This window comes from Trachypithecus francoisi, unplaced genomic scaffold (genome assembly GCF_009764315.1).
Source record: "Trachypithecus francoisi isolate TF-2019V2 unplaced genomic scaffold, Tfra_2.0 Lachesis_group19, whole genome shotgun sequence".
NCBI classification, from domain to species: domain Eukaryota; kingdom Metazoa; phylum Chordata; class Mammalia; order Primates; family Cercopithecidae; genus Trachypithecus; species Trachypithecus francoisi.
In genome coordinates this window covers 33,945,074-33,953,245 of record NW_022681464.1, presented here as the reverse complement: position 1 = coordinate 33,953,245, position 8,172 = coordinate 33,945,074, and the positions used below count along the sequence as shown (strand labels likewise).

Here is an 8,172-nt window from a genome sequence, read left to right as displayed (position 1 = left end):
AGGGTGTAGGTACAATTGTTGTCTCCATTTCACGGCCAACAAAACTGTGGCACAGAGAGGTGCAGTAACTTACCTCAAGGGCACACAGCAAGTAAGTGGTAGAGCTGGATCCAAACCAGGCAGTCTAGCTTGAGTCTGCATTTAGGCACTTGGATGCCGTTATAAGTCACAGTTTTTACTATATTTACTATTATTTCCTATGCACTTGCTAGTTCCCTAAGATAAAGTTAAATTTCTGGGTGAGGCCAAGCATGGTGGCTCATGCCTATAATCTCAGCACTTTGGGAGGCCAAGGCGGGTGAATCACTTGAGGTCAGGAGTTTGAGACCAGCCTGGGCAACATTATGAAACCCCATCCTTACTAAAAATACAGAAAATTAGCTGAGCATGGTGTCGTGTGCCTGTAGTCCCAGCTACTCGGGAGGCCTAGGCAGGAGAATTGCTTGAACCTGGGAGGTGGAGGCTGCAGTGAGCCAACATTGCACCACTGCACTCCAGCCTGGGCAACAGAGCAAGACTATTAAAAAAAAAATTCTGGGTAAGTATATTTGAGCATTTTTAGTGTTTTTCATACAAATTACCCATCCACCAGAGCCTATACCCATTTATATCTCCAACAACAGTGCACGAGGGGCTGTTGGATGCAAAGCCTCTGTGGCGTGTGTGTTGAGTGTGTATGTGTGTGTGTGAGATAAAATGATTGACTGAGGTGAGGACACACCTAAGAATAATGAACTCTAATTAGGGTTGTGTAGAGTTCATCTCTTAGACTTCCATTCTCACTTTGTCCATCCTGTCATGCAAAGAAGAGCATAAAGCTGACTGATCCAAATGATGGAGCCAGTTTGGTGAAGAATGCATATAAACACATTATCTTAGAAGTGAAAAGAGAAATCCCATACAAGTGATTTTCTTTTCGTGTGTTATTTTTCTTAAAACAGGTTTATTGAGATATCATTTACTTTACATAAAGTTAATCAGTTTTTGTTGAAGAACCATTTTCTCCAGTGTCTTCACACTGGTCCTCTCAATTCAACAACAACAACAGAAGGCTGGGTGTGGTGACTCACACCTGTAATCCCAGCACTTTGGGAGGCTGAGGTGGGCAGATCACATAAGGTCACGAGTTCGAGACCAGCCTGGCCAACATGGTGAAACCCTGTCTCTACTAAAAATACAAAAATTAGCCAGGGGTGGTGGTTCATGCCTGTAGTCTCAGCTACTTGGGAGGCTGAGGCAGGACAATCATTCCAACCTGGGAAGTGGAGGTTGCAGTGAGCCAAGATCGCGCAGCTGCACTCCAGTTTGAGTGACACAGTGAGACTCCATTTCAAAAAAAAAAAAAAAAATGTGGCCGGGTGCGCTGGCTGACACCTGTAATCCCAGCACTTTGGGAGGCCAAGGTGGGTTGATCACCTGAGGTCAAGAGTTAAAAGACCAGCCCGGCCAACATGGTGAAACCCTGTCTCTATTAAAAATATAAAAATTAGCTGGGTATGGTGGCACACGCCTGTAATTCCAGCTACTTGGGAGGCTGAGGCAGGAGAATCACTTGAAACTGGGAGGTGGAGGTTGCACTGAGCCGAGATATACAAGCCAACATCATGCCACTGCACTTCTGCGTGGGCGACAGAGCCAAACTCTGTCTCAAAATAAATAAATAAATAAATAAATAAATAAAAAACGGGAGAATATTTAATCCATTCCAAAACACACATCAGGAAATGAGGGGAACCATAGGAAGATCCTCCACCTATAACAAACAGAGTGAGGTTACTGGCTTTCTGCTTGCTCCTAGAATCCAGAGGCATGATGTTTGGAAGAAATTTTGTATCCTTCAGCCACTTCCCGATATTCAGACATAAGTTACACACATCTGGAGAAGAGTTCTGCCCTGCTGAAGCTAGAAGGGTGCTCAATGGGAAAGAGAAAGGGGCATCAGTCTGCAAAAAAATGATTAAAAGAAAAAAAAAAAGAAGAAGAAAATAACTAACGATTTTTGAAAGTGGCTAGGCCATTTTGCATTCCCACCATCGATGCATGAGAATTCCAGGGCTTTGCATTCTCACCGGCACTCGATATTGACAGGGTTGATTTTCTTTTCTTTCTTTGGTTTAGTCACCCATATAAGTGTGCGGTGACTACTGACTACTGATGCTGAACTTCTTTTAATGTGCTCACTTGACATCCATATATTTTCCTTGGTGAAATGTCTATTCAAATATTTACCTTTTTTTTTTTTTTTTTTTTTTGAGACGGAGTCTCGCTCTGTCGCTCAGGCTGGAGTGCAGTGGCGCAATCTCGGCTCACTGCAAGCTCCGCTTCCAGGGTTCATGCCATTCTCCTGCCTCAGCCTCCCGAGTAGCCGGGACTACAGGCGCCCGCCGCCACGCCCGGCTAATTTTTTGCATTTTTAGTAGAGACGGGGTTTCACCGTGTTAACCAGGATGGTCTGGATCTCCTGACCTCGTGATCCACCCACCTCGGCCTCCCAAAGTGTTGGGATTACAGGCGTGAGCCACCGCGCCCGGCCACAATTTTTAATTGAGTTGTTTGTTTCCTTACTATTAAGTGTGAGAATTCTTTTTTTTTTTTTGAGATGGAATCTTGCTCTGTCCCCCAGGCTGGAGTGCAGTGGTGCGATCTCGGCTCACTGCAACCTCCGCTTCCCGGGTTCAAGCCATTCTCCTGCCTCAGGCTCCTAAGTAGCTGGGATTACAGGCACCTGCCACCAAGTCAGGCTAATTTTTATATTTTTAGTAGAGACAGGGTTTCGCCACGTTGGCCAGGCTGGTCTTGAACTCCTGACCTCAAGTGATCCACCCACCTCAGCCTCCCAAAGTGCTGGGATTACAGGTGTGAGCCACCTCACTGGCCAGATTTATTTTCTTTTTGTTCATTTTTTACTTTCTAATTTCTAAGTGTGAGAATTCTTTATAGATTTTGGATATTATCCTTTATCAGGTAAACTTTTACAAATACTTTATTCCAGTCTATGACTTGACTTTTTATTTTCTTAAGTGCATCTTTGAGACAGCAAATGTTTTCAATTTTGATAAAGTTCAATTTATGAACTTTAAAAAATATGGCTGGGCATGGTGGCTCATGTCTGTAATTCCAGCACTTTGGAAAGCTGAGGCAGGAGGATTGCTTAAGCCCAGGAGTTTGAGACCAACCTAGGCAACCTAGGCAATTTTTTTCTGACTAACAAAAAAAATTAGTCAGATATGGTGGCTCATGTCTGTAGTACTAGCTACTTGGGAGGGGGAGGTGAGAGAATTGTGTGAGCCTGGGAGACTGAGGCTGCAGTGAGTTCTGATTGCGTCATTGCACTCTAGAGCCTGGATGACAGAGTGAGACCCTGTCTAAGAAAAAAAGGTTTGTGCCTTTTGTTTCTACCTTAGAATTTTTTGCCTATCCCAAGATCACAGAGATTTTCCCCAGTGTTTTATTTTTGAAGTTTTGTAGTTGTAAGACTTACATTTAGGTTTGTGATTCTTTCCAAGTTAATTGTTTTATATGACGTAAGGTATAAGTCAAAGTTAACTTTATTTTATTTCTTGGCATATGAATATTCAATTATTCTAATACTGTTACTTGAAACATAAAGTCACCGTAAAACTTCCAATACTTTTTTTTTTTTTGATACGGAGTCTCGCTCTGTCGCCCAGGCTGGAGTGCAGTGGCGCAATCTCAGCTCACTGCAAGCTCCGCCTCCCGGGTTCCCGCCATTCTCCTGCCTCAGCCTCCGGAGTAGCCGGGACTACAGGCGCCCGCCACCTCGCCCGGGTAGTGTTTTGTATTTTTAGTAGAGACGGGGTTTGACCGTGTTAGCCAGGAGGGGATGAGGCGTGGGGGCTGCTGAGAGGCTCTGGCTCCACAGAAGTTGTCTTGAGAGCCCACCCCCATTCCTCCTCTAAATGGTGCCCACTGCGGGCTGCTGAGAGCAATGCCTCCCCGCAAGCCCGGGTCTCATGGTTTGGCTCTTTAAAGATGGTGCCTGAGCAGGAGCTGACTTTGAGATTCAGCAATACCGTCAGGACTGAGTGAGCACTGCTTTGGTGAGTTATCTTCAGTCCCACTTTGGGGGCCTTGCAACAAGCATTTGCAGCTCTTTCTGGTGAAAGATATGGCTGGAGCTTTTGGTGGGCCTGAGACCCTCTCTTACATGATGGAAACCGCAGGACTAGGCATTCCCTGGTCCTCCCCAGTTTCTGTGCACTCTAGAGTCATACACAAATCAGCTGTTACGTTTTTCTCTGAGACTGAGACACTTGCTGAAGGTAATGCAGTAATTTAGTCCTCTGGCCCCAATTTTGTTTCTTGCAGGCTTGAATATCCAGCTGCCTCCCAGGCCTTCCATTGATGGGACTCTCAGCTTCTCAAATTTATCATATCCAAATTAGAATTCATTCTTCTCCTTTTTGCTCTTCATCTCCCCACCTCAACCTGCTTTTCATCTTGATCTCTTCTCGGTAATATTTCACCAACCGCCCCACTACCCAAACCAGGAACCAGGGAAGCATCTCAACATGTGCCTCTCCTGCATCTCCAGTATCAGATCAGTCCCGAAGCTCTGTGGATTCGAGCTTTCAAATAGCTCCTAGATTTGTGCTTTGCTTTCTGTCCCTTCCTGGTACCCCTTTGGTTCAGAATGTCAACATCTATGATAAAGCTAGATCTAGATAAAGCTTGTCCAACCTGTGGCCTGCGGGCCACATGCAGCTCAGGACAGTTTTGAATGTGGCCCAACACAAATTCGCACACTTTTTTAAAACATTATAAATTTGCCAGGCACGGTGGCAGGCGCCTGTAATCCCAGCTACTTGGGAGGCTGAGACAGGAGAATCACTTGAACTGGGAGGTGGAGGTTGCAGTGAGCCAAGATTGCACCACTGCATTCCAGCCTCGGTGACAGAGACTCCATCTCAAAAAAAAAAAAAAAAAGAGAGAGAGAGATATTATTTTGCGGTTTTTTTAAAGCTTACCAACTATCTCTAGTGTTAGTGTATTTTATGTGTGACCCAAGACAGTTCTTCTTCCGCTGTGACCCAGGGAAGCCAAAAGACTGGACACCCCAGATCTAGATGTTTGAAATGTCCTTTTGGCTGGTCTACTGTTTCCCAAATCTTCTTTAACTAAGCTATCATCTGCACAGCTGCCAAATAGATATTTCCAGAATGCGGTCTTGATAATGTCACTCCTCAGCTTCAAAACTCTTTAGTGGCTCAACATTACTTTCTAGATAAAGATCAGACTCTCCGACTTGGCACCAGGTCCTGTGTTGGCTTGGGCCACATGCCCCTTTGCCCTTTGTACTTTAGCAATAAAGAGCTCTTATTTTATGTCCGGCTTTTTCTCCTATATGATGGCAATCTCATTGTAACAGTTTGTTTACACACCTGCCTTCCTCGCTAAACTGTGAAGCACTTGAGGGCAGGGACTCTGTTTAGCTTGTTGCGGCCTTTCACACAGGGCCTGGCGTGAAGTCCGTACAGTCATTCATTTCATAAACATAAAGATAAATGGGAATATCTCCCATCATGTGCCAACATTCTTGCATATATTAAAACGTCAAGTTCCTTTGTTGGAATCTCTTAGTAATTTTAAACTGGAGATCAAGAGTACCACATTTTAGGACAATACTGAATGCTGACCACCTGGGAGTTGCTTTTCAAGTGAAGAATGACTGTAAATTAAAATGCCGGCATTTGGCTGAGCACGGTGGCTCACTCCTGTAATCCCGCACTTTGGGAGATGAGGTGGGTGAATCACCTGAGGTCATGAGTTTGAGACCACCCTGGCCAACATGGTGAAAACCCTGTCTCTACTAAAAATACGAAAATTAGCCAGGTGTGGTGGCGCATGCCTGTAATCCCAGCTACTTGGGAGGCTAAGGCATGAGAATCTCTTGAACCTGGTAGGGTGAGGTTGCAGTGAGCCTAGATCGCACCACTGCACTCCGGCCTGGGGGACAACGCAAGACTCCATCTCAACAAAACAAAACAAAACCAAAAGAGAAATGCTGGCATCTGAAACGCTTACATGCAAGTAATCCTGTTTCATGCTCAGTTGTTCATTTTGCTCTTGGAACATGAGCTAGATCAAGTGACAAGGCTTTGGGGGTCGTTTAGGCTGCTATGCGAGGAGGACAAAGAGACCGGCAGTGAGAGGAAAGCCTGTCCAAAACAGAATTCATGGTTTTGCCACCATCTTCTTGACCCACCCATGGGCCCCTTGTCAGTTAACGGCATCATGGGAAGGCCAGTCTTCTCCCGGCTTTCTCCCCTCACACCCTGTGTGCCAGCCCCTCAGAACTTTCCTGAGTTCGTGAGAGCTCCCTGGACACCATCATATGTCCTTGCTTTGGTACGGGTCAACGGTGTTCTTCCATTGGCCCTTGACTTGGTGGGTTCTGGGTTCTGCATTCCTCTTTACTGTGTGTGTGTGTGCATATCTGTGTTTTTACCCTCCTTGATCCGGATCAACTACCTCCTCATCCATGGAGTTTTCTCACCTCCTCCGGGAAGACTCAGTCCCTTGTTACTGTACCTTGTTGAGACAGTTCACATGCTGATTATTTGTGTTTGTATGTACTGTGGGTCCCCACTGCATAGGGGCTGTGTTCACTTTTTCTTGAAAGGTGCCCCCCACCCTAGCACAGTGCTTGGCACAGAGTATTCCTGAATCGCTACATAAATGTTAGTGCTAAAGTCACTCACTCACTCGCTCACTCTGCTCCTTCATTTGATCAGCCACTACCAGGCTGGCATCCATTTTTCCTAACCTCCCTCCCCATCCAGTGCAAGGACTTTGCAGACAGAAACCCTTCCTTTTCTTTCTTTTTATGTATTTATTTATTTATTTATTTTGAGACGGAGTCTCGCTCTATTGCCCAGGCTGGAGCGCAGTGGTGCGATCTAGGCTTACTGCAAGCTCTGCCTCTCGGGTTCACGCCATTCTCCTGCCTCAGCCTCCCAAGTAGCTGGGACTGCAGGCGCCCGCCATCACATCCGGCTAATTTTTTTGTATTTTTAATAGAGACAGGGTTTCACTGTGTTAGCCAGGATGGTCTCGATCTCTTGACCTCGTGATCTGCCCGCCTCAGCCTCCCAAAGTGCTGGATTACAGGCAGGAGCCACCGTGCCCAGCTCTTTTTAACTTTTTTTTAAAGATGGAGTCTCACTCTGTTGCCCAGGCTGCAGGGCAGTGGTACAATCTCAGCTCACTGCAACCTCTGCCTCGTGGGTTCAAGTGTTTCTCCTGCCTCAGCCTCCTGAGTAATTGGGATTACAGGCACATGCCACCACGCTTGGCTAATTTTTTGTATTTTTAGTAGAGACGGGGTTTCACCATGTTGGCCAGGCTACACTTGAACTCCTAAACTCAAGTGATCCTCCCGCCTTAGCCTCCCAAAGTGCTGGGATTACAGGCGTGAACCACCGTGTCTGGTCAACAAACAGAAACCCTTTCTGAGGTCTGTGCCAGGCCTAAAGTGTTATCTCTCCTGGCTTGCCATCAACTCCTACATTCCTTCCTGAACAAAGTTATTTCTTTTTCCCTCTTTCCTTCTTTAGAACACAGCCCTTGTCTATCTTTCTATTTGGATTACCCGTGTATAGAAACCTGGTGTGCTCTGAGGGTGGTCTTTTGGAGAAGGATAATCAAAACTCTCCAAGATGAGCCTCCTGATGGTGTCCAGGACTATGGTCTCCATATTAAGAAAAAAGTCTCATTGGCTCTATCTTTTATTCTGCAGTAGCATCTCTTCCTCAAAGATGAGTCAGCAGTCATTTGAAGAGGAGGAAAGACTGGGTTGGGGAAGAATCTGGGGCAAAATGAAGCCACATTGAGAACGAGGAGAAAAGAAGACGCTAAGGCCTCAGATCAGGAGGACTTGAGTGTTACAGCTTTTCCAATTTGTCTAGCAGGCTTTCTGCTTTTTACTGGAAACTGCCCCCCCAACCCCCCCAAAAATAAAAATAAAAACAAATAAATAAAAAAGAAAGATTTAAACAATAAAAGAGAAAGGAGGGCGTGGGAATTCTGGCTGCTCAGAGGACACCCAGCTCTGAGTTGAGGAGCCTCTGATGAAGTGCTGCTGCTGCTTGTGGTTCTCCCTTCCCATCATTCTGGTTCTGTTTATCCTGCCTCATATCTTTCAGGATAGTC

The 8,172-nt window shown here is 45.7% G+C and overlaps 1 non-coding gene across 1 annotated transcript; it reads left to right on the top strand.

Moving 5' to 3' along the window:
• The first annotated feature begins 7,899 nt into the window (after nucleotides 1-7,899).
• LOC117064263 lies at nucleotides 7,900-7,961 on the top strand. The gene has a single exon (XR_004429337.1). It is a non-coding gene; the product is annotated as a U7 small nuclear RNA (small nuclear RNA).
• The last annotated feature ends 211 nt before the right edge of the window (nucleotides 7,962-8,172 follow it).